A 27,583-nucleotide genomic window follows, 5' to 3' on the forward strand; every position below is an offset into this window, starting at 1 on the left:
TGCCCCTATATAGGTATAAATCACCATATCCTTATATAGGCATAGAAATCATAACCATATTTAGACATAGCTCATGCAGTCCAAATACAGCAGGGCTACTTCCACTAGTTCAGAAAATCCACAACGATTTATTGGAAAACTCGGCTTCAGGAGCTAGGGACTTCCCCTAGCTCGAATACTGACTTGTCCAAGAACTCATGAAGTTTTCAAAGAATTGAGACTCTTTAATGACGTTATTATGTCCACCTTTACATCAAACTCGGTACCTTCAAGGTATAAATATGTCCACACTTGCCATAGCAAACACAGTGGTTTGGAGCAGTTTGGCTATCTACTTGCTCGACGCACCCTGCTACTGCAAGTGCCAAAGGAAGCCGACCCTCCAGCAGATGCACTGAGAAAGACGCTGTCTTTTCTCCTGCCGAGAAATCCAGTTTCAGTGTTTCCACGCTACGCTTGCGGGTTGTTGGGAAATTGAGTCCTGAGACTGACCTTCTTCATTCTACACCAAGGTACGGAGCTGATTAGACCCTTAGAGAAATCTTGGATAGATAGATTATTGGCAAAAGAATACTACATTTATGCTACACCTCACTTACTCTTTCCCTCATACTAAGCTTAGGTTAGGTACATCGGGGTAGGCGTATTTTAGACGCACCAGCTGAGTACTTTTTAGCCTCTGTTATTTATGTATGTATTTATCTATGGTGTAGGAACCATACAATGTTCTTACAGTATTATTTTATTCTACTCTTTTTACTGTAGCATTATATTTTGCAACCATTATTACGATTGTAGCAGTTCATTTCTTATGCTTGAGAAAGAGACTGTTGAATAAATACCTTTTATTGAAAACGCCTGTCTCTCTACTTCTCTGCAACTCTGTTGAAACGAACCATGCACGAATGACTGAGTAAAATATCTATCTATTGTTTCCACGACTCTAAAGATCAGTTTTATCTTGGGGAAACAAAGTTGTCATGTTTATGCAGTTGTCAGAAACTAAATCCCTTCTTGTGAACTAGAGAAAATATTTAGTGACCTCTGAGCTAGCTGGCACTCACAATTAAGTCTGATATATTCGATGGAGACCTAGTAGTCATAAGTCCTACGTTGAAGAACCTGAAATCTTCATTCTCAGAGGTCTCACTAATACTTGACAACAAAGAAGTTGGCACAGAAGCTGAAACATGAAAAGACATCTTTATTAAACTTAAATAAGTGAGACTACGTCACACAGGAGCCTTAGCAACTGAATGAGGCAGTCTAAACAGTACAGACCACAGAGGGCTTTTATATGCTTAGGGTTACAAACTCAGCATAAAAGAAAGGGGCAGTTCTAGCTTTTGCAAGCATGCAAAATACCTAATATGGTCATACAAGATCTGCCAAATATTAGCGAATAGGAAAACATTCAAAACAAGGCATCATGTAACCAGAACGTCCCCCTTAAGTGTGCTTCTGCCCAACCCATAAGTCAATCAATTACAGCACCTATAGGTCAATCAGTAATGGCAGGACATGTCTGTATGCAGTTAGGCCAGCTGGTGTCTGAGATTGGTTTTCAAAACAAGGACAGAGGGGGTTTTCAACACGTTGGAGTCCAAAGGGCAGAGACACTTTATGAATAGAGCAGCCTGTGTAAAGGCAACACAAAATCACGACAAATGTAAGATGGAGTCAAAATTAAAGAACCTCAGACCCTCATTTTGCCATTACACAGGCAAATCCTAATTCATTGCCCGGTGAGCATTCTACTCATTTTATAAAAACAGGAATATATAAGCTATCAGCAGGAATACAAAGAGAACAAAGCATTTCACATTTAGATAGCAAAAGAAAGTAATGACCACTATTACAAACAGGTTTATCATTTTTTTCACAACCCTAGGCAAAAAGCAAATCCTAAAATTATCTAGTAACATTTTCAGGGCTCCTAGTTATTTCAGCAACTATTGACAATGCCAGTAAAACAATAAGAATCAGTCTCCAAACACTCATTCAATGCAATCACACGGGAAATACCCAGAGTCCGTCCAAGCCTCTGTGTCAGGCTTCTATTGTCCATCAAATCTGCTTCTGTTGTTTTCTTCCGCATGGGCCTCTTCATTCAAGCCTTTCATGAAAATGGTGCTTCCCAGTATCCGTTGGAGTGCCCTCCTGGCAAACACTCACAGCTCATTTGAAAGTTTCAATGTCTCAATGCAGTGCACCAATATATTTCCTGTGCTGCAGGCACTACAGATATTGTGCTCTTTGTTAGTCATGGGCACAGATCATCTCATGCAGACCCAATTACTATTAATCGGGAAAGAGCAACAGACTGTCACACTCAGCAACACTTTCAGGCTCCAACACTCTCATTACAGGGTCAGAGGATGCTCGGGCTGCTCTTACATTTAATCATATGTAGTGCCTTTTGCCAATCCTGGATCCTCCGGTGCACTGCCTTTCCTTTGGAGCAAAGAAAAGGGGGTGTTTGGCCAAAACTCAGGCCAAGGGGTTCAAGGGACTGCACACTGTCAGAGGTTACCAGCACATGACAGGTGGAAAACTGAAGCCTCAAAACAACAAGAATCCTTCTATTTCGCTCTTTTGCACTGAAATTCTGGTTCTGTGATGTCCAATGCCGTCTGATGGAGCAAGTGCGATGCTTTAGAGATACCATTGATGGCGCGCTGGCGATCGCTATCCAGCCTTGCTTCTTTTCTGGGTGCTGGGACTTTTCATCTATAGCTGTCACTGATGGGATTAAGGGTGAGTTCCGCAGGTTATTATGACTTAACCCCGCAGAACCTAGCAACGTAGAAAATGTGACACAGTTGTTAGTTTTCTTCAATTTAGTACAAAACAGTTTATTGTATTTAACAAGGGGATTGCAAGCAGGTGGCCTGCAATCTGCGAGGGAGTGGCCATACGTAATGAGGACAATTCTGGTCTAGAACACACTGTCATTCTCAAAGGCAATACAAAGACAAAGGCAGTAGGCAAAACAGTGCCTCTAGCCTCTTCAATTGGTTTTCCATGTGAGAGCATATCCTCTACCATCTAAGGGTAGATAGCGACATGGGAATTCTATCTGAATGGATGTCCTCACACATGGTGACATCGTCTAATGGGGTAAACATATTTTTTCTCTCAATGATTACATATAGGTGTTCCCTAATTCCTTATCTAGAACATCTAAAAAGAGAAATTGCATAATACAGATTATCAGGGACATGTAGATACCTTCCTTTTAATAACTGTGCATCAGGTGCGCTATGCAATACACAGGCTAATGATCAAATGTGGAAACAAAAGACAAGAACTAGAAAGTCCTGGTATTTCCATAATTTGGAACACATCTGATCCCACCAAAAATTAAAGAAGCAGGAACAAAAGGGTAACAATCCAAATTAAAATAGTCATTGAAAATTTGTCATGTTCAAAAAAATAAATGTAAGATATCTCCTATTGAGGTGGAAAACTTGCCTTACTATAGTATTGAGTCAGGTAACCAGTCCATCACTACCCTGACAGTCAGACTGGAAAACATCAAAGTAGGCCTAAAGAAAATTCTTAAAAACCAGTCTAGTCATACAAAAGGGAATTATACATAATATAGGGGTTCCTAGTACATTACTGCAATCTGGAAGTGTGAACCTGAACAATACACCAACAATAATAAAAGCTGACTGGTGAAAGGAAAATGGAAAAGAGAAATGGGACTAGGTCACAGCTAAAATCCCCAATAGCTAGGCACGATGCGACATTGGTCAGGGGAGAAGTAACAAAAGAAAAATCTATAGGAAGAACAAGGAATTACTTGGGTGAACAAAAATCAAAAATAGTTCACAAATGTTAGCTCTACCGCTGGCCGCTAAACCATATACGGTAACCTCAGCTAATGTTCCAGTTCCTTCTTCAGGGAAAATGAAACCTTGTTTCCTTTATGGTACAAAGCCATACACTACTTAGGAAGCAGAACAAAACTGACTAATGTAATATAGAAATTAGGTCACCATGTACAAGAGTCACAGATCTATAATTTATCCTTACGTCCAATCAGGATACATAAATCTAGGACTGCCTGTTCCTTAAGGGAAGGGGGCAGTGACGTGACTAACAACAGGTGACACACTTTGATCCTGTATATCTCTTTTATTTTTCTTCAATACCATTATAGCCAAATTTGATATACACTGATGAAGTGTTGTCTGTCTATCTATGAAATTTAGTTTCAGAGCAAATCTACCCAACTGTTGTGCAGTGATATGCATTGTCATGTATATCCCTTCACAACACAGGTAAACTTGTAATGGTATCAAAAGCAGCAACATAAAACAAAATAAAACATGCAAAAAAAAAACGCACATGTCAAGCCATCAGATATACTTGCTGTATATCAAGCACAAAAAGCATAGACAAAACAATAGCATATATAAATGAGCGGTGACGCACAACACCATATCATGTACTTTATGCACGGTGAACCTGCAGCCCAAAACCCAATATTCGGGCCTGCTTAATTTGTCAGGTTTAAAATCCTCACCCTCCTTTTGACAGCAGATCACCAGTTAGTGGAGATTTGGCTGTCAAATACAACTTACTGTGTCTCTTCTGACACACAGGACCAGCAGGAACAATTCATAAAAGGATAAAATGCAAAAATATGTAAAACGCACGAACATTTGCTTTCAAAAGAAGTCATATTAAAAAAAACACATCTTTTTTCAACATACTGATGACACTGCACATAACACACAAAATATCAACTGTAACCAACCATCTTTTGAAAACATGCTAAACCACCTTAATTTTGACTTTCAAAAATAAAAAGTCTTTCACAGACACTCTGCCTGTACTGTGCGCAAACACCCTTTGAGGCCCTGCTTTTCCAAGCAATGATTTCTCCATCTCTTTACACTTACTCCTATCTCCAACCTTACTGACCTTAAGGTCAAAATCCGCCTTGCGGGCTCCTCAGCCCTCTCCCTCTTCCTTACTCTAAGGCTGACAAAGACAAAAAACCTTCCCAACTCTTTCTAACCTGCAATAACCAACCCTATTTAAAAACACATGATATATATATTACTCCAGTTAGGGGCTACAATTTATTTCTATACTTAGATTATTAAAACAGTCACTGTGAATAATTCGCAGAAAATAATAACATAACATACCAGCTTTAGAACAAATGTGTGTTACTACCCTATGCAACAGTACTCAGCTCATCAACCTTAAATTGATGAACGTTTCAGTAGGTCCAGCTTAGAGTTAAAACCTTCAACCCTGATATTAAACTCAAACCTCTGCACCAGGCACATTGGCTCACTGAGCCATTTAAAAGCAAACCCAAATGGGAACAACCTGCAAATTTGTATTATACCTAAATGTATGCATTTACAGAAGCCTAAAGCACTTTGAAGCTACTCTAAATGAAAAAATGCTGTTTAAATAGTCTATTTACCCAAATTCGATTTGTGGCACTTAAAATTAAATATCCTATAATTATGATACATATTAATCATCCTCAGAATGTTCTTTACATATTGCAGAGATTGGACAATAGACATATCTCATGCAAATCCTGAGAAAAATGAGTTTTTCACGCCTGCGCCAAGTGAAATTCTATATGCTAATGTCCTCATTATGCAGTATAACATAACTTAAATTAAATTATAATGCTAGGAGTTCACAGTATGAGCATTAAGCTTCATGAATAGTAAAAAACGAATTTTGTAGCACTTATTTTTAATAATTATTTTGCTTAATTAATAATTATTTTTAATAAACCCAATCATTTTGGATAATTTCACATATTGAGGTTCTGTAATTCCTCGAGTCTGACTTCATTTTTTTTCTGTTCTGTGTCACCATTTTGCGCCTTCCTCCACGCAGGCCTGCAAAGATAGCCTGGTGAACAAGGTGGCCTGGCCTCCCCAGTTCATATACACATTAACTAGGTTTACTCTGAAATGAACTGTAAGAAACTGACCTCTTCACCTGAAACTGACCTCGCAAAGCCAATTTCCCTGATTGATCTTTATCTGAGATTGCCAATCAATTTTCAGGACATCGTTAACTTTTTAGTTTCCTTGCACATGCCTTATCTTGTTCAGCATCTGTTACTGTTTCTTTTTTTTTAATGTTTCTTCATTACATAGGTTAATTATTATTTAGCAACAGAACCAAGAATATACTTACAGAAATGCTTAAAGAGAGGAAAACCCTTAATTGAAATGTCTTCCTATAATACAAAATAATGAAGCTTAGTTTTGGAACCTTTTGAAAACAACATTCTGAAATGTACAGATTCACCCGTGTTTAACTGAGGGCAAAGTCCTGGCTTGAGTAAATATTCCTGTCTATTCTGTGACCTACAAAGGCAACAGCTATTTGCTCAGAGGTAATAAAAGTTCTCCTCTCAGTATCATAACATGAGCATGGTGACAGTCTTTTTCAAACTAAGACACATCAATGCGTGTTCTATAATATGCGTCTGAGTTCAGCAAAAAATTTACTTCAGCTGAAGAGTTTGCTTGTTAATATCTAACACAATAAATGTAATTCAAAAAATACTATAAGTTTATTTTTCTACAAAACACACAATTTCGATTTTGAGGCTTTTTTATTCCTAGTAAATGTGAATTTAAATTTTAGTTGTTAAGCATTTAGACATTTTGCTTAATAGACCGAAAACATCAAGAAAAACCACGAACAGACATTGAGCTCATTTCAGACATAAACAGAAAGGGGTCAAACACTCAGGACGCACAATACGGTGAACTTTAGCCATTTATTTCGTGAATAGCGCCATCGCTATTCACTTACAGAAATTGCACAAATGGGAAAACCACATAGACATTTAAACACACATTTAACCCACAAATCAATACTCAGGATAAAAACAAAGGACAGTCCACAGACTGCACTTAAACCAAACCATTTGTAAATACTAGTTGTAAGTCATATTTACAAGAAGTGCTTCTCAATAGTGTTCCAAAAGTCTGCAAAAACAGCCCAACAGACTGATGTATATCCAAGAAGCGAAAATACACTCAATTCACTAGCTTTAGCTGGCAGAACACCAAAAATCGCTCTGCATATCTTCATTCATAAAATTGCACAGAACAAAGGATCCTTGTTTGTATTTTTGTCATATTTGAATTCCCTGGGGATACAGAATCACGAAGGAAGAAATATGTTTTTAAACCTAAACCTATTTAGTCTAGAGGAACCGGCTAATTTACTTCACATCACACTATGGTACCTTCCAAAAAAGCAACACATTCTTCGATGTGAGCTTGAAAACAGGCATGCCAAAAATACTGCAGAATATGCAAGTATTATAATCAAAGTAGTGCTTAATGTACTTTTCGTACGTGCACCGTTCAACAAAACCAAATAGAGAAAAATCTCCTCATTACCTGCCTACACAAATTGCAATTTGCATATCAAATACATATCCAAAGTTGGCCAACACAAATTCCAAAATTCCAAAGCTACAGTAAGCGTTACTAAACTACCTTACTCTTACCAATCAAAAGGTTATCCAAATTCTAACTGCCAAGTTCTAAATGACCTAACCGTCTCTCTTTTAGAATACTCACGCCAAAAAGGTTCTCAGTCAGGAGTGACATCATGTGGAGGATCAAAATCAGGAAGATCAGAAATATGCTGGGCTGCAAAGACAAAGAATCTCCATAATCCTTGTGCACAGAGTAGTAGAGTCCCGTCCTGTCCTGCTCAGTAGATTTCAGTCTCCTGACAAGATCACTCCTTCAGAAAGTCACTTCTCTGATGAGGCCCCATATTGGGCGCCATTTGAAGAACCTGAAATCTTCATTCTCAGGGGTCTCACTAATACTTGATAACAAAGAAGTTGGCACAGAAGCTGAAACATGAAAAGACATCTTTATTAAACTTAAATAAGTGAGACTACGTCACACAGGAGCCTTAGCAACTGAATGAGGCAGTCTAAAGAGTACAGAACATAGAGGCCTTTTATATGCTTAGGGTTACAAATTCATATTTACAACAAGGGGTGGTGAGGGACACCACCCCTTGTTGTAAATAATTTTGTCCACCCTAAGCGTGGAAGGGTATACTCAGATGTGAGTCCCTTGCTCATTGCACCATCAGGATTCAAGCAAGCCGGGCCGAAGACGGCTGAAATGCCAGAAACCGGTCCCCGGAAGCTTGTTTCCTTCCCAGTGTAAGAATTGGCTTTTGTAGTCTGGTCTGCCCTGTTCCCATGATGCACTGGGCCAGGGACAGACTAATTTGCATACAGCCAGGTTCTGAAACTGGGATGGTGCAATGAGCTAAAAAACGGTGTTGGATCTAGCCCTGATCTCTTGACTGGGTGAGAGTACTCTGCTTAATTCAGAGACTCTGTCCATCACCACCCCTTGTTGTAAATAATTTTGTCCACCCTAAGCGTGGAAGGGTATACTCAGATGTGAGTCCCTTGCTCATTGCACCATCAGGATTCAAGCAAGCCGGGCCGAAGACGGCTGAAATGCCAGAAACCGGTCCCCGGAAGCTTGTTTCCTTCCCAGTGTAAGAATTGGCTTTTGTAGTCTGGTCTGCCCTGTTCCCATGATGCACTGGGCCAGGGACAGACTAATTTGCATACAGCCAGGTTCTGAAACTGGGATGGTGCAATGAGCTAAAAAATGGTGTTGGATCTAGCCCTGATCTCTTGCCTGGGTGAGAGTACTCTGCTTAATTCAGAGACTCTGTCCATCACCACCCCTTGTTGTAAATAATTTTGTCCACCCTAAGCGTGGAAGGGTATACTCAGATGTGAGTCCCTTGCTCATTGCACCATCAGGATTCAAGCAAGCCGGGCCGAAGATGGCTGAAATGCCAGAAACCGGTCCCCGGAAGCTTGTTTCCTTCCCAGTGTAAGAATTGGCTTTTGTAGTCTGGTTTGCCCTGTTCCCATGATGCACTGGACCAGGGACAGACTAATTTGCATACAGCCAGGTTCTGAAACTGGGATGGTGTAATGAGCTAAAAAACGGTGTTGGATCTAGCCCTGATCTCTTGACTGGGTGAGAGTACTCTGCTTAATTCAGAGACTCTGTCCATCACCACCCCTTGTTGTAAATAATTTTGTCCACCCTAAGCGTGGGAGGGTATACTCAGATGTGAGTCCCTTGCTCATTGCACCATCAGGATTCAAGCAAGCCGGGCCGAAGACGGCTGAAATGCCAGAAACCGGTCCCCGGAAGCTTGTTTCCTTCCCAGTGTAAGAATTGGCTTTTGTAGTCTGGTCTGCCCTGTTCCCATGATGCACTGGGCCAGGGACAGACTAATTTGCATACAGCCAGGTTCTGAAACTGGGATGGTGCAATGAGCTAAAAAACGGTGTTGGATCTAGCCCTGATCTCTTGACTGGGTGAGAGTACTCTGCTTAATTCAGAGACTCTGTCCATCACCACCCCTTGTTGTAAATAATTTTGTCCACCCTAAGCGTGGAAGGGTATACTCAGATGTGAGTCCCTTGCTCATTGCACCATTAGGATTCAAGCAAGCCGGGCCGAAGACGGCTGAAATGCCAGAAACCGGTCCCCGGAAGCTTGTTTCCTTCCCAGTGTAAGAATTGGCTTTTGTAGTCTGGTCTGCCCTGTTCCCATGATGCACTGGGCCAGGCACAGACTAATTTGCATACAGCCAGGTTCTGAAACTGGGATGGTGCAATGAGCTAAAAAACGGTGTTGGATCTAGCCCTGATCTCTTGACTGGGTGAGAGTACTCTGCTTAATTCAGAGACTCTGTCCATCACCACCCCTTGTTGTAAATAATTTTGTCCACCCTAAGCGTGGAAGGGTATACTCAAATGTGAGTCCCTTGCTCATTGCACCATCAGGATTCAAGCAAGCCGGGCCGAAGACGGCTGAAATGCCAGAAACCGGTCCCCGGAAGCTTGTTTCCTTCCCAGTGTAAGAATTGGCTTTTGTAGTCTGGTCTGCCCTGTTCCCATGATGCACTGGGCCAGGGACAGACTAATTTGCATACAGCCAGGTTCTGAAACTGGGATGGTGCAATGAGCTAGAAAACGGTGTTGGATCTAGCCCTGATCTCTTGCCTGGGTGAGAGTACTCTGCTTAATTCAGAGACTCTGTCCATCACCACCCCTTGTTGTAAATAGGGTTACAAATTCAGCATAAAAGAAAGGGGCAGTTCTAGCTTTTGCAAGCATGCAAAATACCTAATATGGTCATACAAGATCTGCCAAATATTAGCGAATAGGAAAACATTCAAAACAAGGCATCATGTAACCAGAACGTCCCCCTTAAGTGTGTCTGTGCCGAACCCATAAGTCAATCAATTACAGCACCTATAGGTCAATCAGTAATGGCAGGACATGTCTGTATGCAGTTAGGCCAGCTGGTGTCTGAGATTGGTTTTCAAAACAAGGACAGAGTGGGTTTTCAACACGTTGCAGTCCAAAGGGCAGAGACACTTTATGAATAGAGCAGCCTGTGTAAAGGCAACACAAAATGACGACAAATGTAAGATGGAGTCAAAATTAGAGAACCTCAACGTCACATCTATAGTATATATTATTCCAATGCGCAGAGCCTATTGGGAATACAGGAACTACACTACAACAGTTTTATGATACTTTTTATGATATTTCTTTGACATTGGTCTCTATTAATCCATTGTTATTGTTTGCTCATTCTTTCAGTATTTATCATTTTTTTGTGCTAGGTGTATACATGAAGCTGCAATGACAATATATCCACATTTATTTACTGATACATTTATGATCACATTGGAATGACCAAAAAGGTTCAGCTATATGCAGTACAATACAGTCATATGAAAACATTTGCAATGTAATACAGCATACACAGCTGTATACTGGCACTTATTTAACCTACATTATGAATATGTTGCTTTTTTAATGTTTCTACCTGTCAAACAGTAGACTTACTAACCTGGCACTTATGATTGACAGTAGTGAGAACCACCCAAACAAGACATATTTTCCATAGTTTTCTATATCTGAAAAATAAATACAGACAGGATAATAGATAGTTTTCTGCCTGCATTTATCAATAGAAATGAGTAAAAAAGGAAAACTGGGAGCCCTAATTCTCATATAGCAGTTTCCTTCATACAATTGTAGAAGTGGACTATGGTAACTACTTGTATTATTTTGGATTATTATTTTTCATGAACTAAGGTGAACGCGATCATTTTGGCCAGTTCTTTTTACCAACATGCCTAGCATTTGACCGCTACTTTTTTGGTGCAACCTGTTAAGCCACTTATACAGTAGGCAATGTGGCTGGGCATTTTCCAAGGTTACATGAAGTTTCTGAAAGAAGGGTTATGCTTGCCACAAAGACAGATTGCATTCTTCAAACATTGTTTGGGGGGCTGTGGGCCTTAAAGAAATTAAAAACTTACTGCCCTAAGGGAATTCAGGGAACAGTGATGCTTATCAAATAGCTATGAAGCAAGTGTGTGATAGATATGGGAAAAAGATAAACACATTGTTAGAGTGATATAAATGTTATGCACAATGTCATAGGGAGGAGAAATTCATAGATCAGGTTCTAACTTCTTATGCTTTGAGAGTATTGGCCGTAACATGTGATTTTGAGTGCACAACACAAGTGTTGATGAAAACAAAATCTAAAAGAATTCAAGAAAGGTTGTGGTCTGCGAATAAAATGATACCCAAGGCTGCTTTAGAAGCAGTGAGAAATACTAAATTGTTAAAAAAAAAAGTTCAAGAGTTGAGAAAGGACACAATTGTTCCTGGGTATAGTCAATGAGGGCACTAAAGGCACTAGGGAAGGCATAGATTAGTCAAGAGAAGTGTTATTAAGAGCAACTTGACATTTTAGGGAAAAGGAGTACAATTATTGCAAATGTTTTATCAACCATTTAGCTAATTCAAGAAACTGTTCAGCTCTGAACAGGTAGGCTTTGTACTAATTGCACAAATGAAGGTAATTTCAGTTGTTTGTGTAAAAAGTTTGCAAACCAATAAATTGTGATAGGGAAGGTGAAGAATGCAGCTCCAGTAGGAGCAGTGGTGGTTGTAATGAAAAAAAGCAAAAAAAGCAAATGCTTGTCCAAATGTTAGTTGTAGATTGATGGTAGGGAATTATTTGTGATATTGTAGCTAATAGGAAATTGTTAAAAATGGACATACAACCTAGAGGGTACATGGTCAAAGAATTGAATACAGATGGATGGACTCATATTGTCAAATTTAGAATTTAACTAAAAAAGAACTGAAGGATATTTGTACATAGTGGTTAAAAGAGGGACCATTTTGAGATGGCCAAATCAGGAGTCGTGAGGAATAAGAGAGGATCCTACAGCAGATCTGCCTGTGTATGTTGCCAACAGAGACATTATGGGTGTATCAAGTGTGGGGGGAGTTGCCTGTGTGAATGATTGGGAAAAGAGTTTCCCAGTGAAAGGTTATACAATGTTCCTTTAGATTACAGAGTACTTGAAGGACATTTTGAAACATTTCTGCAGGAAGGATGTAACAGAACCAAGCAAAAGTTCTGAATGGATTTTCAGTGGTGATATCCTTAAAAAGTAGTGATGATTTTAGAATATGTGTTGATATAAGAAATATAAATGAAGTCATATGAACTGCCACATGTTCTCTTGAAAATCTACAAGGGATTTTGGCTTCAAAATCAGCTGCATCTTTAATTTTGATGATTGATCCCACCAGCGTGTACCACCAAACAAAGTTTGAAGATGGATCCAAGCATTCAAGAGCATTTATAACACTGGAAGGAGCCCTACAATATTAAAGAATGCCATCCGGGTTAGGAAATGCATCTGCTGTCTTCCAATTGGTGATGACCAGAATATCAGAAAGGCTTCAAGGTGCTACGTTATTGCATGCTGATATACTGGTGTTTGGTAAAACAAGACGTGACACAATAAGAATTTGAAGAATGTGTTATTTGGGTTGGATAACGTATGTCTTAGTGTGAAGTGCGCAAAATGCAAGTTTGGACAAAAAGAGGTGGGGTATTTGGGCCACAAATTTTGAAGCCATGGGGTACAATTGCAAACAATGACATGTGGATGTGATTCCTACTGTACTGGAGCCAGGATTAATTAATGTCACTTTCATGTCTAGTGAATTCTATTCAAGAGTTGTGGACAACTATGATGCCAACATAGAAACCTAGGGAAAAATGTGAAAAAAGAATGTGAAAAATGTATGGTCCAAGGTGCAAAGTGACTGTTTTAAACTAATCAAAAAATTAATTTATAACTGCACAATTTATGAAACCCTTTGTTATGGGTGCTGATTGTGTGATAACAGTTGACGCCAGTGGACATGGAATAGAGGCAGTATTGTCTCAAAAGAAGGGCAAGAATAAATAGGTGCTGTCATATGTTTTTCGCATGTTATGTCCTGATTAGAGAGAAATTATTCTGTGATTGAGCTTGAGGTATCAGCTTATACATGGGCATCAGAGCATTACCGCAGTATATTTGGAGGACAGAGTTTATTATTTAAACTGGCAATAAACTGTTGATAAAAGTATTGGGGGCAAGGTTAATGAAAGAATGTAACCCTTCACACCTTGGCAGATAAGAGTCCAAATTGCACCCATATCGCTATGTAACTGAGCATTTTCCGGGAAGACTGAGCGCATGGCTGATGAGTTGTCCCGTCTTCTCTGATGGGTAATGATGAGTTGTAGGATGGGAGTCTGAGGTGGGCTTCACGTACCAGGGTGTAGTAGGGACTATGAGTGAGTTGGATGATGAAGTTTTGACAAAGATATGGAAGAAATGAGAAAGGACTTTGAATTGAAGGCCATCAAGGTTTATCTCACGAAAAGGTAGTCTAAGGATAAAGATATGAAAAGGGATTATGTTGCATATTGGAATATTAGTCACAAGTTAGTGCTGTGTTATGAAGTCATTGTGGGAGGGGAATAGATAGGATAGGATAGGAAGGATAGGATGTACACTTATAAAGCGCGAATTGCTGCCCGGAGGCGTCCAAGCGCTGATAGTACCTCCTATCGGGTTACATAAGGATCCTGTTAGATATAGGACCTGATTTAGCTCTCGGTCGACTGGTTACACCATCCCATCAGAGACAGATAACCCATCCACTGAAATATACATCCCATGAGATATCTGTCACCGTTGTGACAGAATAACCCATCCAACAAGATCTAAATTAGGGCGAGAGTCATGAAGGGCACAGTGATAATTTAGCCATCAAACAAAAAGCTTAGAAAAAATTGCTGATCACTTTTGATGGCATGATTGACAGGTAGGCGAGGTAGTGAAAAGTGTGTTCTCAGGCTGACAGACTGGTTAGACCATTTAGTGTCCCATTTGGAGTTGGTGGAGTGCCAAGATCGGCAGTGGTGAAAGGATTGATTCATTTTATGTGACCCTTTTCTATGTGTCCTGTAGGATAGTGTCTCTTTTTGCCTCGTCACTTCTGTTTTTGAGGACTGAAGGTACTGTTTTTTGGACACTCTGTAATGGAATTGGTTATCCTTCTAATTGGCATGCTTAACTTACCTTTAAGTCTTTAGTATATTGAACAAAGTTTACCCAGGGCCTGTAATTTAAAGGTCACTTGTGGACTGCAGCACCTATTGTGCCTTCCATTAGAGGGACTAACATGGCTTCTGACTCACCACTGTAGCTTGACTGTGGCAGTTTAAAAACTGCAATCAGACTTACCAAAATAAAATCTTTGTCAGGTCTAAGCCTTCCTTATAAATAATAATAAGTCACCCGTGAGTACACCTTAAAGTCCATAAGACAGGTGGCATGGCATTTAAATGATGTTAAGTTATGTTTGGCTAGGAAATACTAGAAATGTAACTCTTGGACTATGAGATTTTAATGAAAGTCAATGTCACTGGTGAAACCAGATTTTTAATAATTATTATGGAATATGTACTTTTGGAGAGTTACCTTTTCCCTGCCTAGATCTTCTGTGGCTAATTTGCAATAGCCTCCATCTCCAGCCTCCATCTCCAGCCCTCTACGTGCCCAAGCCCTAAATTAATGAAAAAAGACTACAGGAGGATACCCATAAACCCAGTTGAGACCTGGGTGATTAGTATGTATATCAAACAACATCTCAACAGGTAATATTTAAAGACAGTTTCGGGAGGCATGCACGTAAGTTGCAAAAAAAGGAGACAGGGAGGCATTAATGGTTGTAGCAACAAATGCAAGGAGCGGTCTGTATTTAGACATGATAGAGAGAAAGCAATAATACCACTCTATTACATTGAATGTACATGTAACCTGTACTATTATGTGCTCATTTGTACTTGTGAAAAACAAGGTGAATGGTGCAAGTGAAAAGTGAAAAACTGCGAGAAAAAGTCACAAAGAGAACAAAATTGCCAATATATGCAAAAAAACGTTTTTGTGGTCCCACTTCATTAGCACATAATTTACAGAGGGTAGGTAATTTTAATGAACCATAAAAGCAGCGCCCAAAATTGCACTTAAAGATCGACAGTGTTTCGACCTGTTTTCAATTCAGGTCATCTTCAGGAACAGGTTATGATTTAATGAGTGCTGCATGGAAGGAAGAAAAGGATAGTGAGAAAGTGGTGTCCTAGGCCGGCAAGATCAAATTAGGGGGACAAGGTGGGGATAGAGAGGGTAAATACCTGCGTAATTACTGGAAGTCTAGTCAAGTAGGAGGATTGAGAAGCACGTTGGTCTGAGTATGCTGAGGAGGGGAGCAGAGTCCAAGTGCAGGAGAAGGCAACCTGCGGAAGAAAAGACTGCTATCAGGAAATAGTAATACTACCAACCGGTGGTTGCTGTAAAAAGGTAAGGTGAGAGAAAAATGCAAATCCACAAGGCGTTCAAGACATCTATTGAAAACGAGTAACATGATGGAGCTGGGTGCTCTCAGAGCTCCAGTCGGCCGGCTCACACGCTATACTCATGCCATAGCAGCCAAAACTTACATGCCTACGTTGGCATACCTCTGTCTGACACAAACTGACCCCACTGACCACTCAAACGAGTAAGAATCTTGGTCCTGTCACCCCCTCTTGTTCTGTTGCAAACATTTCTAGGGATGTCAAGTGAATTTCTGCACCCTTTATGCTGGAAGTAGGCATTATGATGCAATTCCAACATGGGTGATGCAAACCATGTGGCACTCAGGCAAGCAGCGCTCCAGTGCATCTTGCTCCTGAACTAAATCCTCTGATGCTCCTCTTAAATTAATTCTACAAGAACTACAAGCAAGGGAATGCAATTAGTGCAAGCATTGCAAAACCAAAAGATCTGGTTAACATTTTGGGTGCTGAGTATAATGTAAAAAACAAACTGCTGTGGTGAAATAACCAGAAAAAATAATAGTTTTAGTGTATGTGGCATCTTTGAGATATAGAGGCCTATTCACAAACTGCAAAGCACTACTCATGTGCTATAAAATGGTATTCACTAATCAACAAATGGAGGCCTTTGAATCTGCCACTCCTATCAATCACAGCATTTGTAAAGTGCACTACATACCAGTGAGGGTCTCAAGGCACTATGTTTTCTCTGCAGAGGACTCCCTCACCCATGAGGAGATATCGGCATATGTAGGTCTATGTTTAAGTAGTAAATGTGCAATGGACAGAATAAGTGGATGGAAAAGGGGGAATAATTACACTTAGATGGAAGACGTTTGGGAAAGGAGAGGCTCACAGTGGGACATACACATACAAACATTCACCTGCCAAAGATTAAGACCATTGCTATACACAAGCTAAACTTCAACATTTTCTACAGCCAAAAGGTCCCAAAAGAATAGTATATGACCTTTTGCCCAGCACCACACATGACAAATTAGTGGTACGGCAACACACCCTCCTAGGAACAAAACATAGGCAGTGACTTACACTACCACCCCACAGGAACTAATGTAAAATAAATCAAAATATTCCAACAAAAAAATATATATATTACCCATTGTCAGTCGCCACTGGCTAGGTATTGTTTGGCCAGCTGTTCTATAGGAAAAGCGTTTTTTGTGTTCCTAATAACTTTGGCTCCTGCTTGACGAAACTCCTCGGAACTTTCCAAAAAGGTGTTAAGTTTTGATTAGTTTGTACATGGCAATTTTGGGGTGATTTGTCAAGTGTGACCGAGGGAAAAGGGGGTTCCCAAAACATAATATCCCCATGCAGTTTTCATAGACTTCTTTAAGAAGGGCTATAGTAAAAACTGCTGAATGGAATTACACCAAAATTGGCAGGAAGCTAGATCTTGGTCTGCAAATTGTGCTTTTTGTAATCTAATGTGAATTCGTTCAGTAGTTTTGAGAACTTAAGGTTAAAACAAATTGTATATCTTGATGGTTGGGCCCACATGAGTGTTCTGATTGACCTAAGATGTTTATTTCCCTTGGGCCATTTCGCTCCCTCAGTAGTCTAACTTCGGGAGTAAACTCTCAGACTGGCTGCCAGTGACATCAGAAAAATGTTGTTGACAGCCATTACAGGACTCGGGAACTTAGACCCCTGTCCTGAAGTGAAATATAAAAATTTATATAAAGGGATAGGGTGGGGATACCTTGACCCCCTAGGCCACAGGGGGGACCCATAAGGGCCCCCTCTGGTGCCAAACCCCCAATAAGCGGCAAAAATTGCTGCAATCCAGCAAGACTCTCACAGGATTGAAAAAAACAAAAGAAAAAGACAGCCAAGGCCGCATTCATTTAATTATAGGCACTGGGGAGCCCACCCCTGGGGCGGTATTCAATAAGGGGAGGGACGTGGCCAGACCCCTTGAGCCATTAAAGGTCCCAGGAAACCTACCTCATGGGCCATAGTCACATATAAAATGGGAGGGGGGCAAGTGATCCCCCTAACTGAGCCATTAAAGGCCCTGGGTAGCACACCCCTGTGGCCAACATTTGCAATAAAGGGGAGGGGGGCACATGTCCCCCTTCCCACAGCCATGACAGACCCTGGGGAGCCCACCCACCTGGGCCAGAGTTTTTCAAATGGGGGAATGGGTTCTTCCTCCCTGAGCCAATAATGGTCCCGGGGGCCAAATCCCACAAGGCTGATGTCATCAATAAAGGGCAGGGGGACCACATGGGCCCCCTCCCTGAGCCATGACAGGCCCTGGGGAGCCCACCCCGGGCCAACATCTTTCAAACTCTGGGTGCCATGTAGCCCCCCTCCCTGAGCCATTAATAGTCCCAGTGACCCAATCCTCAGGTGCTCGCTCACATGCTATATCCCTGAGAGCTCACTCCTGGGACATGGCAGTTTCCCTGCCTGCAACAGTGCATGCAGAGGGAAAACTGTGTTTTCAACTGCTTGGCTGGAGCATTTTTAATCTTCTGCTAAGCAGTAGAAAACATAAAGTTGCTCCTAGCCGGCGAAAGGTTTAAACATACTGAGAGCAGACTTTTGATCTGTTTCCCTGCCCGCACTGAGGCAGGCAGGGAACAGATAAAAATATTGCTCTCACCTGTATGGGAGCAGCATTATACCTGCTCCCCACGAGTGGAAGCAATGCCAGCTCCCGCTGCATGTGGGGAGCAGGCTTGGTCCGTGAGGGCTTTGGGGCTTCTCCCATAGCCCCCAAGGAGTATTTGGTGGGTGGCCTGGGTGGGACACCAGGACACCCACCCCATATAGTGTGGCCCCTGGGTAATGGGGTCCCTAGGGCGGAAAAAGCTGCTGCTTCCCTTTAATTTAATACAAATGGCCAAGAGGGGATACGTTCCACAGGGTCTAACCAGGCTTAGGGAGGGGGGCATGCAGCAACTTCCACTTTAATTTTAACAGTGGCCCTGGGGGATGTTGTCTCCAGGGGCATACCAGGCTTGGTGTGGGGGCCCCGTGGACCCTCCTTTATTTTAAGTAGTGACCCTGGGTAATTCGGTCCCTATGACCTAATAAGGCTTGCATGGCCCCTCCCGTTTTATAAATAAAAGGCCTTCAGGGATAGGTGCCTCAGCACCTAATAAGGCTCAGGAGGGGCCAAGCAGCTGCCCTCCCTGTTCATAAAAAAGGCACTGGGGATGGGGTCTACATGGACTGATAAGTCTGGGGGGCACATAGCCCCTTTCCCGTTTAATTAAAAGAATGTCCCTTGGGGAAGGGGTCACTCACCAGGGCCTAATAAGTCTTGGGGAGGGACCAAACGGCCGCCCTCCCCGTTCATAAAAAATAAAAAAAAGGACCCGGGGGATGGGTCCTTCATGGCCTGATAAGGCTGGGGGGCACGGAGCCCCATCTCTGACCTTTGGGGATGGTGAGGCTCAGGGTGGGGGGCACATGGATCCCTGCCCCTTAACAAAACATAATGTCATGTGTCAAACCCCCTGCAATCTGCCGTGCGCAGCGGAGGGTTGGCTTTACACATGGTAATAAAATATTACTTTACGTTAAAAAAAGCCCTAGAAACTCACTGAAAAAAACAAAGGTTATAGGAATGTTATAGTTATGTGTCATAAAAAGATAAAAAGAACTGTTTTAGTTTTTTTTTAAACCTCAGAATTTCAAGTGATGACATTGTTGAACTGAAAAAAGCACAAACTATCACCTGTTATAGTAGGCAGAGATAACTATAACTAGCGCCCCTTCCATGCACTGCTTAGTACCTCACATATTACATATGTTATGACATATTCCATGCCATCATTAATGACATCTCAAATAAAATAATTGATTACATCACTGATGACATCATCAAAGCATCTTTTGTATACATTGCTCTAAAAACGGGCATTAGAGCTGTGGAAGGACGTGCAAAATAGTTCTGCATAATATGGACATAATTAATACCATAATATGGACAGTCTTTACCTATATAAAACCCCTGACAGACAATGAAGCTACATTGAGAAAGGAAGTGGATATAAGTAGAAAAGTGGGTACTGTTACCACATTTTGGCGCGTTTGCAAAGGGAGAACAACTTCCCCTTGAATACTGGAGGTCCCTGGGGGCCAACTAGCCCACAAGGAACCTCCAGGATGCGCCAGGGGGCTGCGTTGCAGAGAGGTGTTCTGAGGCCAAGCCCCTTTTCATACCTCTCTGCAATGCAGCTCTGTGGCGCTTACTGGAGGTAGCTGGTGGGCTAGTTGCACCCCAGGGACTCTCAGTACTCAAGGGGAGTTAATCCCCCAACTTAAAACACGCCACTGGGTACGTTTGCACAGTGGTGAAGGGAGGGGCGGGGCCTGAGTTCACATGTGTGCAAACACGCCCTGTGGCACGGTTTAAATTGGGGAATTAATTCCTTGTCAATCCTGAGGGTCCCTGGGGGCAACTAGCCCACCAGGTACCTCCAGTAAGCGCCACGGAGCTGCGTTGAAGAGTGTTGTAAAAAGGGGCGTGACCTATGAACACCTCTCTGCAACGGAGCCCCCTGGCACATACTGGAGGTACCTGGTGGGCTATTTGGCCCCCAGGGACCCATAGGATTGAGGAGAAATTCATTCTCTAATTTAAAATGCGCCACAGGGCTTGTTTGCAAACATGTCACCTCAGGCCACGCCCCCTTCCATCAACAATGTGCAAACGTGCCCTGTGGCGCATTTTAAGTTGGGGAATTAATTCTCTTTCAATACTGAGGGACCCTGAGGGCCAAATAGCCCAACAGGTATCTTCAGTATGCGCCAGGGAGCTGCGTTGCAGACAGGTGTTCAGAGGCCATGCCCCTTTTTACACTTCTCTGCAACGCAGCTCTGTGGCGCTTATTGGAGGTACCTAGTGGGCTAGTTTGACCCTAGGAACCCTTAGCATTGAAGGGGACTGAATCTCTCAACTTAGAACAGCACAGGGCACGTGTACACAGTGGTGAAGGGAGGGGACGGGGCCTGAGGTGATTTGTGCATACACACCCTGTGGCGCGTTTTAAGTTGGGGAAAAAATTCCCCTTCAATCCTGAGGGACCATGGGGGCCAAATAGCTCACCAGGTGCTTCCAGGAAGTGCCACTGCGCTGTGTTGCAGAGAGGTGGTGCAGGCCGTGCCCCTTTTTACATCTCTCTGCTACGCAGCTCTATGGCGCTTACTGAATGTACCTAGTGGGCTAGTTGGACTCAGGGACCCTCAGGAATGAAGGGGAATTATTTCCCCAACTTAAAGCGCGCCACAGGGTATATTTGCACAGTAGTGAATGGAGGGGATCGTGTAGGAAAGTTGCTCTATATATACTGGACAGAAGTAAAATTAGCCGTACTACGAATTCCGATTTACTCACCTGTCATCAGGAGAGACCTCAGTGCTGCATCTTTGAGCCCAGTACTGATCCTGAAAAGTAATCTTAACCGTACTTACCAGTAACTTGAATTTCCTTCCATAGGATATCATTGCCTGCTTTTTGCTGAAAAAGTTTCTAAGTGTCGATTTTTTAAACTTACAAATTTTCCTCTAAAATCAGCCGAACTACGAATTCCGATTTACTCACCTGTTATCAGGAGAGACCTCAGTGCTGCATCTTTGAGCCCAGTACTGATCCTGAAAAGTAATTCTAACCGTATTTACCAGTAACTTAAATTTCCTTCCATAGGCTAACATTGACTGGTTTCACTTGGCAATTCAGAACGAGAACAAACCTGTCCTAGGTAACACAATAATATATAGGTAGCATATCCTTCATTAAATATACATCAACATTGTCCCAAAACACAAGATTATTTGAAAAACATTATACTTTTTCTATTTTTGGACATAAAAGATATAATCATAACAAAATAGCGTCATCCAAATTTTCATATCAATATATACAATTTGTTAATTTACATATTATATATACAATGTCCCCCAAAAAAGCAGAAGATCATAAATTCATTCATCTAATAACACCACACATCCTCACATTCGTCAATCATGCCATACATCACTAAATCACAGTGCAACAACTTAGACAAAACATCACAGTGATAAAGGTGCATAAAGATATGTATTTGTATTTCCTTCCATAGGAATCCATTGTCTGGTTTTCACCAGAAAAGTTTCTAAGTGTCGATTTTCACAAACTACAAATATTGCTTAAAAATCACCTGTATGACTTAAACGCATTATTTCAACTGTTTACAGGAGATGCACCAGTGCTGGATCCAGGATCCACCACTGAGTAAGAAAAAGTAACAATAACACTACTTACCTGCTGAGTGAATTTCCTCCCATAGGATAACATTGGTAATTCTATGTGAAAAGGTTTTTGTGTCAACTTTTAAAATACAATAATATTCCTTAAAAATCACTACTGTAACCAAAATGATTTTATTAAACTGTTTACAGAAGATGTCCCAGGACTGAATCTAGGATTCAGTCCTGTGGTTAGAAAAGTAATCCATAAGGTAACTAATTGCATTAAACTAGAAATTCACATTGAGCTCAATGTTTCATTGTGTTTGAAATTGTGTTGCCCATTGCAACAACTGTAACTACTGTACTTAAAAGTCTATTGCCTATTTGCAAAGTATTTAAACTAAAGTAATTCATTCTGAGAAAGTATGTTTTGTAATGTAATGTATAATGTAATTATAATGCCATTTAAAAATAAAATATCTAAAAATAAATAGTTTAAAAAAATTTTGTAAATCAGAATTAAAAAAAATAAATATAACAAATAATACATTTAAAAATTGCCATTTACAAAACCTTTCAAATTCACTGAAAAAAACATAGGTTTCAGACATGTTATAGTTAGGAATTAGCATTTAAAAAACCTTAGAAATTCACAGAAAAAAACATAGGTTTTAGGGGTGTTATAGTTAGCTGGACATTTCACTCATACAAAACCATTGAAATTCCTCGGTTATAGTTAGTTGTACTAACTATAATTTGCACGCCCGCAATCCACTGCTGATGATGTCACATATTACATTAGTAAATAACAAAAGAAGGAGAGAGAGTTTTTTGGGTGGATTCGTACTAACTTAGAAGGTATGCTTAAACAAAAGGAATCCACCTATGGTGGCTGAAAGCGTCCTCTATGGTGTTAGGGAGCACTTCAGTAATCCAGCGGAGCCGTGCATGGGGGAACACTGAAATCGACTCGCACTGAGTTCGTTGCAATTTGGCAAAACAACCCCAGACGTTCAGGAAGGCTAATGAAGTGCATTATTCAGCCAAAACAAGTAATGCAAATAGCCAATTACTGAAGTAACCGCTGTAGGTACATTGTAACCTAATAATATTTGCACTATTTTGTAAATATATCCACACATTTTTTATACAGCAAAACGTGAGTAAGGTAGGGAAGTTGTGCACCCCGTCCTGAAGAAGGAGTTGATCTCCGAAACATGTCAACGCACACAAGAGGTGATCTACAGTAACACAACATCAACACCTCGCACTTCACTATTTTTAACAGTACAAGCGCGGGGGCCTAATAAAAGTTTTTTAGTTTCACCCCACGAGCCCGGAACTTTTTAAATCTCACTCACCCCACCACTCACTTAAGAAAACCCTCACACACACCACACATATTCTTTGTCTAAAGTGCTCCCACGTAGTCGTAGGTCGCAGCACGCCGCATCCCGTAGAGGGGTGCGAAGACCCCAATGATGAAGCATGACACCAAGGGTCCTTTTGGTGTGTGAGGGGTATTTTAAAACCACTAAGTGATCCCTATGACAATAGAGGATGCTTTCAGCCACCATAGGTGGATTCCTTTTGTTTAAGCACATATTACATTATTCATGACATGGTCAGTGACATCACTGATCACATCACTGATGACATCTCAAACGACATCACTAATGACATCACTGATGACCACATGCACGTGACAATCTGATACATCTCATCATACACTAGTATAAACTTTCAGCACTCATTATAAAATATGGAGTACCATATTTGAAACCATTGACACACCAATACAAGTTTCAAAAAACCCACTCAGTGATTCCTAGATCTACACACACATCTAAACACTTACCTATAGATTCACTCATACATGCTAACAAAGATCAATAGAAAACTATTAAATATACTTATACACCTACATCGACATTACACACCAGCACACATCCTATTCACTTATGAAGTCATCCTACTCACTTATGCAAACAATTGATCATACTTACATTTACTAAGCTACTCACTTATACAAACACCACTTTATTTATTCATATAGATAGTAACTCATACTTAGTGTGTTATAAAATCACTATTACAAGTATGCAGTTTTCAATACAGTCACTCATACAATCACTGAGTCTTATGTATACAACAACTGTCACATACACTGCCTTTTATATTTTTACTTTGTTGGACATGTATCATTGAGAAATATATTTACTCATCACCACACCCATAAAGAGATTCACTCACCCAAACAACAGTTTCCACATAGAGTCTTAACCTCGTATACCTACTAAATCGATTATTTACACATCTTTAGACAGTCAAACACCTCCCACCCAACCACACACACATTCACTATCCCATACAAATACTCACTTAACTAATTAATAACTAATATAGACTTTAACATAGCTAGTAACCAACTTATGTAGTAGTGTACACAACAAGAGATAGAGTGATACAGATATTCACACAGTTTAATCTATATCCCATATAATTAGTGAGACACTTTAAATTAGTCACTTAGACAGTCAATCACAGTGCTACTAAATCCTCCATCCAGAAACTTATACATCCACTCAGTCTTCAATGGAGATTGCTATATATATAATACCTATTTAAATATCGAACCAAACCACATTCACTGGATGATGTCATCAGTGATGTCATCAGTGATGTCACTGACCATGTCATGAATAATGTAATTTGTGACATCATCAGCAGTGGATTGCGGGCGCGCGAGTTATAGTTAGTACAACTAACTATAACAGAGTAATTTCAATGGTTTTGTACGAGTGAAATGTCCAGCTAACTATAACTATAACAACCCTAAAACCTATGTTTTTTTCAGTGAATATATATGCTGCTTCAACATTAGAAACAGACTCCAGCATGCTCAGGCTCGCTATGGAGAGTTTATTTTTTGCCAGGTAACGAGTTTCGACAGCGCAAGTGTTGTGTGTTATTTATACCATCAACAAGGTTTTAACAATTTAAAGTGACAGTGCATCATTGCAAAAACTAAAGTTATATGTGCAATCTTACAGGATCTAATAGCCTGCTCATTTTACAAATGAGCGTTATCATACAAATGCCATACCGATATTGTTATTATGTGATGGCAAACTGAACTATGGTAATTCATTTATAGATTCAAAATACATTAAAAAACAATATTTTGCAATGCATTTTAAAATTCCATTTGGTACAAAATTAATTCACCACATCAAGGGCAAGTGCCCAAATCACACCGTATTCCACGTTCCAAAATTTAAAAGTCAAACACTCTATTTACATACATACAAAAGTATCTTGTGCAATGTCCTTTTCAAGATAAAGTGACCTGTGCCTTGTGCAAATACCATATTACTATTAATGAGAGATCAACAGTCAGAGTGTCCAAATACACTGTTGTGGGCCAGTGCCCCTTGATCCTTCAATATTCAACAAGGTTAGTCACAAACAATTACAATTAAAAAGTGCTGTGCAAAAGAATTTTAACCGTGTATAATAGATCCAATTATATTGAATGAAGTGAGTTAAAAATCACAACCTTGATCATTATTATTCTTTCTGAAAACCTTAATGCATTAACCAGAAAAATATCATATATTCACGGGATCACCTAACAGCTAACTATCATCTCTCACTTTTTTTCTCTTTTTCTACAGATGGACATGCAAGTCTTCCTCAGTATTGTGTCCATTTGGGATCTTACTGTTAAAACGTATATTATACCTTGACTCTAGTTGTCTCAGGCACCTTTCTCTGTTTCCCCCTCTTAACCTCTGTGGCACTTGATCTAATACAAAATATCTCAGATCTTCCAGATTGTTGTCATGAAAGTGCTGGAATGTCTTGCCATGGGGTATGCCTGATCCCTGTTGTTAATTGCTCTGTGTTGTAAGATCCACTCATAAACTGGTCAAATTGTACTGCCTATGTATGTTTTAGCAAATCCTGTGGAGTTCACCATCCAAAGTCCAGGGGACGACCTGGTGAAGACAGGACCCTTGTTCAACCAGGAGTGTGGACCCCTGACGATCCAACAGACCCTGATTCCAATTACTTGTATCTTTTTTTTTTTAATAAAGAACACTTGAATTATAGCTCTCTCTCTACCTTGCAAATTTCCTTGGTTTGGCTAGTCTTCCTCTGGGAAGGATCCTCGGGGTACGACAGCACCAGTGTAGTATTTTCTCCATACCATCACGCCTTACACTTGTGGCATCTTCTGAAGCCCTTGCTCTCACTGAGCCAAGTTGTCTGTCGTGGGGTCCCTGGAGTATTTACCACTAAAGCCTGTCACAAAGATCTTGCCCTGCAAAAAGTTATTAGGGGCCCATTGCCTATCTTTTGTTTCAAAAAGGCATCCCCCCTTAAAAAATGCAAATGCTTCTGCATTATAGCTCTTATGTTTTTTGGGTTGTCTGTTGTAGCTCATAACAAATCAGAATTTCAGTTCAGTTATTACATTTTGTGGCTCCTTGTGGCTACAATTGACTAGGGTAGCTGCAGTTCCTTTACATCCTCAAGTTTCCAGCATACAGGATGCTAATCACCAGTTTAAGAGTATGGAAACTGCGAACGTGGGGTATCGTATTGCCAGCAGTTCTTTTTCGAAATGTTTTAATGTTTATTTTCCCATCCTCTATGTACACGGTGAGATGCAGGAACTGTACCTCTTTTTCACTTAGATGTGATGTGAAATGTAAATTTAAGTTTCTGGTGGTTAACCTCTCAGTGAATACTTCTGCTGATTTTGTATCACCACACCAAATGATGAAAAGGTCATCAATATAGCAGGTCCATAGGACCACATTCTCAGACATCTCTTTGGCAAACTGTGTGGCAAGCACATACTCCTCCCCTCAGCTCATATGAAAATTAGCCTAGCTGGGGGTGAAGCCGGTGCCCATTGCCGTCACTCCCACCTGTTAATACAGGTCCTTGCAGAAGAGGAAAATGTTCTGCAGACACCATTGCAGCATTTCAATCAGCATTAGCATATGTCTATACAGTGTGAGTGGACGTGAACTCAGCTAAAACTGCACAGCCCTTACACCGTCCTCATGTGAAATGCTGGTATAGAGGGAGGAGACATCTGATGTTCTCATAATAATGTTCTCCTCCCAATTGATGTCATAAACTTTTTTGAGCCAGTCTCCGGTGTTTTTAGTGTAAAATGACAGACTTTGTATATAATCCTGTAAGAAAAAATCTAAAAATCTGGAGGTATTTTCGAATAAACTACCAGTTGCCGAAATTATTGGGCGGCCTGGCGGAATACTCACAATTTTGTGTACTTTTGGTATCAAATATAACCCAGGTGTTACTGGTGAATCTAATTTTAAAAATGTATGCGCTGCCTGGGAAATGAGACCCACAGACCTCCAATAATCTAACTTTGTATGGAAGCTAGTAGTAGTGGTCTTTAATGTATAAATGTCCACCCTCTGATAGCATTGTCCATCCATTAGTTGTAACTTTGCTTCTTCTTGGTACATGGCAAGCGGCCAAAGGACAATAGT

Source organism: Lissotriton helveticus, chromosome 12 (assembly GCF_964261635.1).
Source record: "Lissotriton helveticus chromosome 12, aLisHel1.1, whole genome shotgun sequence".
Classification (NCBI taxonomy): Eukaryota; Metazoa; Chordata; class Amphibia; order Caudata; family Salamandridae; genus Lissotriton; species Lissotriton helveticus.